An 11,505-nucleotide genomic window follows, 5' to 3' on the forward strand; every position below is an offset into this window, starting at 1 on the left:
CATGGCCAGCCAGGGCAGAACCGCCAGGGCGGTAATGGCAGCAACACCGGCGGCCGTGACCGCAATGCTGGTTATGCCGGCAATGGCCGGCAAGGTGGAGGAGGCAACGCCGGCAACAACAACGGCGGAGGAGGTGGGCGTCGCAACCGCTGGCGTCCCCGGTGCCAAATTTGCAAGAACTGGGGCCATGAAGCCGACGACTGTCGCAAGCGCTATGATCAGGATCACAACTCCCGCTCCGCCAACTCGGCCTCCACCAACACCGTCGGCTTTCCTTGGGTGTTGGATACCGGGGCTACGGATCACTTGACTAATGATCTTGAGCGCCTCCAGGTTCATGAGCGCTATGCCGGCAAGGATCAGGTTCAGGTGGCTAATGGTGCAGGTTTGTCTATTTCACACATTGGTCATTCGCGTTTACCCGGTTCATCTCTTAAACTGTGTAACATCCTTCATGTTCCACACATCAGCCAGCATCTTCTCTCTGTTTATCGTCTTCTTTGTGATAATGACGTGTTTGTTGAATTTCACTGTCGTTTTTTCCTTGTTAAGGACAAAGCAACCAGGCGCGTCATCCTTCACGGTAGAAGTTACCAGGGGGGGGGGGTCTATCCGGTCCCCTTCGCTCGTGCGTCATCTTCATCGTCTCACCGTGCCTCCTCCGGTGTTCGAGTTTCGTCGTCGCAATGGCATCAACGTCTTGGTCATCCTACAAATAATGTGGTCACTTCCATTGTTCGGAGTCATGAACTTCCGTGTTCTAGTTCAAATAATTCATCGTTAGTTTGTGATGCCTGTCAGCGTGCTAAGAGTCATCAACTACCTTATTCTACTTCGTTTCACATCACTACTGTACCTCTTGAATTAATACATTCAGATGTTTGGGGTCCCGCTCTTGCTTCGTCGGGAGGGTACAAATATTATGTTAGTTTTATTGATGACTACACGCGCTTCACCTGGATTTATTTGCTTAAACACAAGTCTGATGTTGAGGAAGTTTTCTACAACTTTCAGGCTCATGTCGAACGCCTTCTGGATATAAAATCAAAGCCGTTCAGTCTGACTGGGGTGGTGAATACCACAAACTCCATCGCTACTTTCAGCGCACGGGCATCTCTCACCGAGTGTCATGTCCGCATACCTCTCAGCAGAACGGCATTGCCGAGCGCAAACACCGACATTTGGTCGAGACCGGTCTTGCCTTGCTTGCGCACTCCTCTCTTCCACTTCGGTTTTGGGATGAGGCTTTTCTTACGACATGTTACCTCATCAACCGTATGCCCACTCCGGTTCTCAAGAAGGACACACCTTTGTTTCGTCTGTTTCATGTTCAGCCCAACTACTCCTCCCTTCGGATTTTTGGGTGTGCTTGCTGGCCTAGTCTCCGCAAGTACAATGCTCACAAGCTTGAGTTTCGGTCCAAGATGTGTGTTTTCCTTGGCTATAGTCCTTTGCATAAGGGCTATAAGTGTCTTGACCGTACCTCCGGTCGGATATACATCTCTCGTGATGTTGTTTTCGACGAGACTGTGTTCCCTTACTCTCAACCCGGCGTTTCGGTTGATCCTGCTTCTCTTGAACATGCACTCACTTTTCCCTCCGATGAACCGGTTCCGGATGTCCATGTGCGCAAATATGACCTGTCCTATTTGTCATCTAACTTGTCTTTTGCAGGTGATATTGCTTTGAGTTCCCCCCAGGTACATGTTGCTGCTCCGACGCCTCCTGATGCGCCCGACGTGCATGTCCCGCCGCCCGAGGCGGGCGCGGCTGCCTCGCCTGATGGCGCGACCGCGGACGCAGCTGGGTCGCCACCCTCGCCCGGTGCGGCTGGGTTGCCACCCTCGCCCGGTCCGTCGCCCGGGCCGCCGCCCTCGCCTGGGTCGGCCCCGCACACCATCGTCTCTCGGCCCGTGTCGCCTCTTGCTGAGGTCCCCTTAGCTGCGACACCCTCGGCCGAGCCCTCGTCGCCGTCGTCTTCTCTTACTGGCGATGCAGCTCCGGCGCATGCTATGGTTACACGCCATCGTGATCATACGCGCAAGGAGAAGTCTTACACTGATGGCACGGTTCGGTACGACTCTCGCCGTCGTGCCTTCTTCGCCGCGCCGGTTTCCCATCGTGATGCTCTAGGTGAACCTGCCTGGCGTGCCGCCATGTCCGAGGAGTTTGCTGCTCTCCATCACACTAACACCTAGGTGTTGGTGCCTCGGCCACCTGGTGTTAATATTGTGAGCTGCAAGTGGATTTTCAAAACCAAGCACTGTCCGGATGGGTCTGTTGATAAGCACAAAGCTCGTCTTGTTGCTCGTGGTTTCACTCAACAACACGGGATTGACTACGGAGATACTTTTAGCCCGGTGGTGAAGCCTGCCACGGTTCGCTTGGTTTTGTCTCTTGCTGTGTCTCGTGGCTGGAGCCTCCGACAGATTGATGTGAGCAATGCCTTTTTACATGGGTTCTTGGCCGAAGATGTGTACATGCAGCAGCCACCTGGGTTCGAGGATGCCACTTATCCCTCTCATGTCTGCAAACTTCAACGGTCTATTTATGGTCTCAAGAAGTCACCCCGTGCCTGGTATGCTCGTTTGAGTCAGCGCCTTTCGCAGCTCGGTTTTATTGCTTCCAGATCAGATGCATCTCTGTTCATCTTCTCCTAGGGTACTATACAGATATACATGCTGGTGTACGTTGATGATATTGTGATTGCTGGCTCTACCCCCGCTGTGGTGGATCGTCTTGTGCAGTCGTTGTCTGCTAGCTTTCCCATCAAAGATTTGGGTCGCCTCGAGTACTTTCTTGGTTTGGAAGCGTCCTTTCATTCAGGGGGCATGACCTTGACGCAGAAAAAGTATGCTTTAGATCTTCTTCATCGTGTCAACATGGAGAACTGCAAGGCCACTTCCACTCCGCTTGCTACATCCGAGAGTCTCTCACGTCATAGTGGTGCACTACTGGGTAGAGATGACTCCTTTCGGTATCGCAGTGTGGTTGGGGCACTTCAGTATTTGACCCTCACTCGTCCTGATATCTCCTTCGCAGTGAACAAAGTGTGTCAGTTCTTGTCTCAGCCAAGGGTGGATCATTGGTAAGCAGTCAAGCGTATTCTGAGATATGTCAAAGGTACGCTAGACATGGGACTACGGATTCGTAAGTCCAGATTCACTGGAGTGAGTATATTCACCGATGCAGACTGGGCAGGCTGTGTTGATGATAGGCGCTCCACTGGTGGTTTTGCTATATTTGTTGGACCTAACCTTGTATCTTGGAGCTCGAAGAAGCAACCCACAGTCTCGAGATCAAGCACCGAGGCAGAGTATAAGGCATTAGCCAATGGCGCGGCTGAAGCCATTTGGATAGACTCGGTTCTCACAGAATTTGGAGTCCCACGGCAGCGCACTCCTATATTGTGGTGTGATAACTTAGGGGCAACTTATCTGACGGCGAATCCAGTGTTTCATGCTCGGACCAAACACATTGAGATTGATTTCCACTTTGTGAGAGAACGAGTAGCTGCTTGTGAACTGGAAGTCAGGTTTATTTCTACAGATGATCAGTTAGCGGATGTATTTACTAAACCCGCTACTAGACAGATGCTAGACCGTTTTAGAACCAATCTAAATCTTGTATGTAGTTCAGATTGAGGGGGCATGTAAAGTAGGGTCTAGTATATTGTCCTTGTACACGTATTTGTATACGTATGTAATTGTAATTGTAATCTTCTATATATTGAGACGTGAGGCTGGATGTCAACCACCCACGCAAAACCCTAAACCCTGTGTTTGAACTGCATATGCATATAATTGAGCTAGCTTTTACAAGTGGGTAAGATTTAAGAACTTGGGCCATGACAGGTACTACTCTGGCCTGTCCATATTTGGTCGGCCTACTTAGATAATGGCAAAAGGGACGTAATAATACGAGAATGCTGCAACTTGCCTCCAGGTGGCTGGAGCAGCTTGACGCGCTCGGCGCGTACGACCACCACGACTCCGTCGACGTGCTCCACTACCTGCTCACCAGTGCCGGCCTCCGCTTGCCCCCGCACATGGACGCCGTCCAGTTCGCGGCAAGGAGCAACGGCAAGCAGCAGTAGCGGTGGCAAACAGTGGCACCACGCAGCAGCAGCAGAGGGCAAAAGCGGCAGTGGCAAGCAGTGGCAGCGGGCAGCAGCAGTAGCAGAGGGCAGCCGAAGCAGAAGGTTGAAGCGGCGGCAATCAGTGGCAGCGAGCAGAAGCGGTAGCAGAGGGCAGCAGCAACAGCGAAGGCGAGGCTTGACGTTGCAGAGGGCGGCGGCCAAACGTGACATAGGGTGGCGACGTTGGCTAGCAATGTGACCGGTGGCCATGGCAGCGCGACGGCGCACCCGTGTGCTTGATGAGCAGGTAGAGTGGAGGAGAAGAAGGCAGGCAGAGAGGAGGAGAAGAAAATTAGAAGAGACACTAAAATGTGGGCCTGGCATGTCAGTTAACGGTAAAAAAAATACGGTTCGTTTACGCGTGGGCCCGACCTGTCATAATCACGATCAATTGTAAAACGCTTGGCGATTTGGGTTCTTTGAAACAACCGACCTCGAATTTGATAGTTATCAGTGAAGAAAAATCAATCCGGTAGTTTTTGGAACCCTAACCTGAATTGTAATAGTTTTATGCTATTTACTCGAGGTTTGGAGCAAATCGCACACTCTTGCCCGTTACTAGCCGCATGCAGGCATGCTGCTGAATTGTTTACAGGATACTGGGAGATGCATATCAACAACCACAATGTGAAAGACAGACTTGATTCATGCTGTGTTAGTTGAACTGTATAAGAATGCAAATTAGTGTTAGTGCTACGGCGCTACCTAACATGCTTTTGATTTGTGAAATTAAAGGAGATTCCAGTATCGCTTGTGTACAAACCGCGGCCACGTTGTTTTGCTTCTTTTAGGTGCCCTTTCTTGCATTCGTACGTAGGGAGTATAGCTAACAGTAAATTAACGTTGTTGCAGTCCGACGGAGTGGGTGGGCGAGGCATGTGCTTGTTTTTTCGAGGTGTGGGTGGCATGTGCATATAATTGAACTTTCACAAATGGGTCAGATTTAAGAACTTGGGCCATGGCAGGTAGTGCTCTGGCCTGTCCATATTTGGTCGGCCAATTTGACGATCTCAAAAGGGACGTAATACAGAAGTCAGCAACTTGCCTCTGTTCTTATTCACAGTATATCTAGGGAACAACTACATGCCAGTTGCCTGAAAACACTAGTAGAAAACAGGGCTTTGGTTTTTGCTGGTTCGGAGCGACAATCCCAGTCGTGTTATGAACCGGGACTCCCGGTTCGAGCAGCCAGGACGCTAGCCGGGCCTCGGCAGGAACCAGTCCCGGTTCGTCTGACCCCTTTCGTCCCGGTTCCAGACACGAACCGCGACTAAATGCCTAGCTCCTGGCGCAAGCCCTTTAGTCCCGGTTGGTGTCTAGAACCAGGACTAGAGGTCAGCCTTCAGTTCCGGTTCTAGACACCAACAGGGACTAAAGAGATATATATATATGCTCGCCCCTGCCCGCTCACTCCTTTGTTTTTTGGCCGGCTGGCGTGTGGGAGGTGTATGCTGCTCTGTTCTCACCTCCTATGCACATGATGTGTTCGATGAAATGCTCGAGACACACTTAAGCTTTCTCCTCTCCAAGCTCGACCTCCAAATTACATTTTCCCCAAGATTTGTCTAGGTTTGGCGGTGCACCAACTACACAAGTGTTCTAAAAAGTTAGCAACTTCATAATTTCATCTCTCACTGCTAGTTTAGCTCATTTCAAATGCTCTAGAAGTAGAGTGGTTTGTGGGTTTTAGTGGAGGAGTGTATGTGGGAGTTTTTTTGATTTAGATGCACAATCGGAGCGCAAATTAACTATTAGAGTCTGCACATGTGTAGGGTGCCGTCCCATGCCCATCCTCACTGCCGTCGATTGCCCGCGTCGATCTCATTGTCGACACCACCGTGGTGATCCTCTCGTTCTTATCTTCTTTTTAAAAGAAAAAAAATTCTTACTTGTTATATTTAGATAGCTACTTGTATAATTTAACCTTTGTTTGTATCCACAGTGTTTGTATCCTAACTATGCAGAGGCCGGGTGTGTGCTCACAGTGTTTGTATCCACTTGATGCTTCATTTTGAGTCAATAAAATTTAACCTTTGTCGTCTATGATGCAAGTGTTGCACCAGCAGGGCCGGCCCTGTGTTTTGGAAGGCCCTAGGCGAACTCGGTGACATGGGCCCCTAAATAAATTTCAACCAAATTTGACTATAATAATTCAACTGACTCCATCGACAACAATAATAACTAAATTCGAACCGACTCCATCGACAACAATAATACTAAAAAGATGGCAAAAATAAAACTAACATGCCATGATTACCTCAAATAAGAACCAAATTCAACTGACTCCATCGACAACAATAATACTTCAGTGCTTCAGAAAAAATTCTTCGGACGTTTCTTGATGCAATAATATTTTCTTTTTTCCTTCTCCTTTTTTCAGCACCAACATCTTCTTCTTAGGCAACATGGCAGTATAATGTCCTAAAATCATGAAGAAAAGAGGGTACAAAGAATTAAGAGTTTATAATCGGATGATTGGAACCCTAGACATACATGTGGATAGTTGAATACGTACATACTACTGAAATTGTCAAATTGGGATCTGGGGGGGATGGATTAGGTCATCATGAACATGGATGATCATGGATACATATACGGGCTGAAGAAACTGACGGATAGAATGGATCATGGATTACCTCGTTGGCTCGTTGCAGACTTTGGGTTACCGGACTGCTATGCGGCGCGCGCAGCGGCAAGCCGGCGGTGGCCGAGACGGCAAGGCGCTAAGCGCCGAGCGGCAGGCAGGACGAAGAGATTAGAGACCAACCGTCCAGACTCCAGACGAAGGAAAAGAAATGAGTAGCTGGTACCGATCGCTGGTGCTAGTGTAACGCTTCGTAATCGATTGCATGGGCCTCGCGCCCTAACCCATCTCGTTCTTTACCATTTTTTTGCTGGGCATTAGTATGTATATGTACTACATCATGGGCCCCCCTCCCGCCTGGGCCCTGGGCCGCCGCCCCACCGCCCATGCCCCAGGGCCGGCCCTGTGCACCAGCTATCGTGATAGGATTGGAGGCAACTCGTGACTATGTGTTGAATCGAGTGGGGAGGCGCATCGACAAGGTCGAGGAATGTCTTGAAAAAAAGATAGCTGATCTGACTGAGACCCTTCATCGACTGAGACCACGATAACCGCCTAGTGATGTGTCTGCTGCGCCGGGACGTCATCAACAATTAACTGGACAACGGGTACATGAACATGTTCGAAACCATGGTGAGAATCAAGATCATCAGTCGGAGGGGGCTGGTAGCTATTATGAACATATATGACTCTAGCTTCTCCGTAGGACATGACAATCTATTTTAGTTTGGAGTTATTTTAACAAACAAGGCAAAGCTCTTCCATTCATTGTGGTAGGGAAAAGTTTTACAACCTAACAAGGATCAACAGTGTAGAAGTCTTTGTAGAAGAAAACTAGCACTACGCTACTCTCTTGCAAGAATCAGGGAGGCCACCTCATTTGCAATCTTGAAGGCCGTTGCAAGGGGCCTGGACAAGGGATCTTGGATATCCAAGCATTTCACGCCTTCCACGGAATCCAGTTGGTGTGTCATGTGTGAGGTTACAATGGGATCATGACTCTGGTATTTTGTACAAGACCAAAATGCACCGTCTCCCACAAGAATTGATATTAAGTATTGAGTGTACATGCCAATCTCGGGTGCGGACAATGGAGCAGAGCACACATGTGAAACCTCTCTAGAGAAAGGGAATTAAAGGTTTGGGTACAACCGAGACTCCAAGATTTGGTCATAAAAAATAAATGACTGTTAGCTAATGTGCGCAACAACCTTTCTTGCTCTAAGCATGACCAACACTTATAAAATGTGGCTTCGCTAGCACTAGCAGCAAAAACAAACCTGAACATAGGCGTGCCGATATAGAGGGGACATAGCAGTGACAAATTGTGATGGGTTGGATCATTGTAATTTTTTGAGAAATATGGATGGGACACATATGGAAACACATCTTCTCCAAAAATCCCCTCCATCCAGCTTAACTGATTGCAGCAATTTAATTGCTGCATGCATGCTCTTAGCTATAGTAGCTTGCATGCCTGGTCGGGTGTATTGACCAGAGAGATTTTACTGGCTGCATGCTCCTAGTTGCAATTAACGCGGCAAACTGGAGCACAATTGAGGCGAAATAGTTTCGACGTAATTGCTGTGGCCATGTCTCGTGGGCCCTTTAATCCCATATGGAGGAAGTAAGATGTAAAAAGAGGTTTGTGCCACGTATTTCTGTGGAGGGCATGTAGCGGTAACACAATGGTAATGGCAGAAGACATGAAGACCGTGGTACAAATCAGGGACAAACTACTACAAGGTGGCTAACGGAAGAAGAGAAATATCACTTCATAAAAATGGCTCAATATTTTCCTCTCTAATTCAAAGTGAATAATATTTGATGGCTAAATTTTAAGTCAAGTTCAAAAAACACATTGAATTGTAAGTCATTGATATGTCTCAAATGTAACTATAATTTTTTTTGTTATTTTCCACTTATACACACTTCTACAACGTTTTTCACTTTTTTGGACCAACATATTATTGCCAGACTCAAATGTTGTTGTTTTCTTGCTTTACAGAAAATAGGTATTTTACAAAGCGATAAAAATCATAAAATATCCCGACTGAGATTTTAATAATAAGGAGAACACTGTGGAGCCAAGAACCAGCAAAGAGGAACCATTGGGGCTAACAAGTCGCCAATCCTCCGCTCCGAGGTCTATGGAATGCTACTAGGGCGTGTGGCCTACTGGTACCCTTCGAACACATCTTTGGTCCTCCATATATATACCCCCAAACACATCAAATTTATTGTTGAAGAATTGTTATGTAGCTATCTCTTCAGGAACGATGCAATCCAATCTATAATCCTTTTTTGATACTCTGCGGGAGGGACAAAACATATCCAGAGACATCTTCATCAACCTTGCTATGTCACGGACCGCATTGATGGGCTTCCTCTCTCTACCGCTATGTCACGGACCGCATTGATGGGCAATTCGGTGTTGAATGTAGTGGCCAGGGTCAGGCGGAGAAGTGGTAGCAGAGAACACATGTGTAGCCAATCCTCTTTCGAGAAAGGGCAATTAAGGCTCAAGTATGATGCACATTTGGAAAATGAGTGAAATTAATATATAGCTAATGTACTCACCAACCTTCACCGGTCTATAAAAGGCACACTACTCTTTGTGGTCATTCTATACGGGATAATACTAGCAGCCGAACGAACACATATGGAGCCTCCCAAAGCGAGAGAGCAGTGAAAAGAAAACAATGTGTTGGATCAATGCAATCAATTGAGAAATATGAGTAGGAGGCATTTGGAAACACATCATCTTGAAAAATTATAAGGGATGCATGGATAGGTGTAGTTCACGTGTTACAGAGGAGGAAAGGTAGCGGCAACTTGGAGATAATCACAGCTGCAAGGGAGGGAATAGTATAGTTTAGTGGACACTAGCTATACTACAAAGTGGCTACGTAGCTCGAGAAACTGAAAAGGGGAGAAGATGAATTTCACATTCTAAAAACAGGATTTCTCTCTGATCCAGGATGGAGTTCACATGCTCGACACTCAACAGTCCGCCTCCAAATCGTAATAGCTGGTCAGTTAAGCAAGCAACAAGTTCTCTTCTTTCTTCGTAGTCAGTATCATGTTACATTGTTCGGAGTGCTTTCTCTTGTGTTTTTGGCTTCAACACATAATAGACCTGCTGATAAAATGAACTTTAACCATTAGACATTATTTGCACCCCGAAAAGTACTCTCTCCGTTCCTAAATATAAGCCCCTTTAGAGATTACAATGCGGACTACACACAGAGCGAAATGAGTAAATCTGCACTCTAAAATACGTCCATATACATCCGAATGTAGTCCGTCTTTCAATCTCTAAAAAGTCTTATATTTAAAAACGGAGAGAGTAGATTCTTACATGCTGTTTCGATTCCTTCTATTTGCACCCCCCGAAAATAGTTTCTTACAAGTAATTCTTTTTGTACTATAAGCTGCGAGGTGCCTTGATGAGCCAGCCCAGGAGAGAGTTCATCATGTTGCGTTGTTACATGTTGTGTACTTACAGTTGCTGACAATGTATTATAGCTTGTGAACACATACAGTTTCATGTACCCTCAGGTGGAGGTCATGATGACAGGGAGCGACATATCATATTAATTGTTGTTTCGTTCAGTAGCGCTACCTAATTATCAACTGAACTGATGATATCCTGTATAGACTTAACACAACTGATACATGCTCATATTCATGCTCTTCTTCTTTTTCAAACCAGGCTATCACCCCTTTCCATTAATTGCAGGGAACAAAAACACACCACCCTGACATGAGAAGAAAAGGGGTTTAGCGAGTTGGGGCACTACCAGGAAACTCGCCGCAGATGCAAAACGGACATACTCATGCTCTTCTCTTCTTGCAGCAGACAAGAAGTCGAAGATGATTTCTGCTCCTGCAATTATGACGAAAAGGACGCTGATGCTTGATGACCGGTTGATGCCCTGATGCTGCTCATTTCTTTCTTCAGCTCCATTGGAGCCGCCCCTACAGCTCCCTGTACAGATCGAACATCCCTCTTATTTCTTTCAATCCACAATGCTGGTAAATAGTATATTTTGGCTTATCAATTATTTTTCACAGGAACTTGATGATGTACCACTCTGCTCTGGTGGAATCTCGCCATCACCACTTCTGCTCTGTTTTATATGCACTTCTTTCTCAACCTGGTATAGAAGATGGCATTATCAACTCATGAATCATGAAGAGACGCAACCTGCATTCCCCAATCAGCCCACTGCCTACAAAAGCAAGATGGATCCTTAAACTGCTCTGATGTTTATTCAGCTCGCTATATAGACCTACATGTAGCTATCAACTGATACTCCCTGCACCAACCGGAACCAATGCGTCGCGGCCAAATTTTAGTCCCATCTCGCTAGTTGAGAGAGCTCGAGAGTGGTTTATAAGCGCTGCTGCCCCACCCTCTCGAGCTCCTCTCGCCAAATCTGTGTCATGTTGTGCCCGTGGGCCTGAATCCTGGCCCATGGTTGGGTTTCTAGTCTTATTCAGGCCGTGGTAGCCCAGTAGGTGGCACTTTTCTTAAAAAAAATTGTATTCTTTTTTGCTTTATTTATTTTATTTTGTTTCTACTTACAGCAAAATACTCACATTGGCTATGCGATACCAATTTTACTTTACAAACTCTGTATTTCGTAGCACAGGGTCTTCGGTCACTATATTGAAATCCTTCTTAGTAGTAATCTTGATTAGCTAGTTTAGGCAAGTCACGTCATGATGTACTTACAAATTGGAGTTGATTTTGCTGGGAGATAAAGTACTAGTTCTA

Source organism: Triticum dicoccoides, chromosome 4A, assembly GCF_002162155.2.
Source record: "Triticum dicoccoides isolate Atlit2015 ecotype Zavitan chromosome 4A, WEW_v2.0, whole genome shotgun sequence".
NCBI lineage: Eukaryota > Viridiplantae > Streptophyta > Magnoliopsida > Poales > Poaceae > Triticum > Triticum dicoccoides.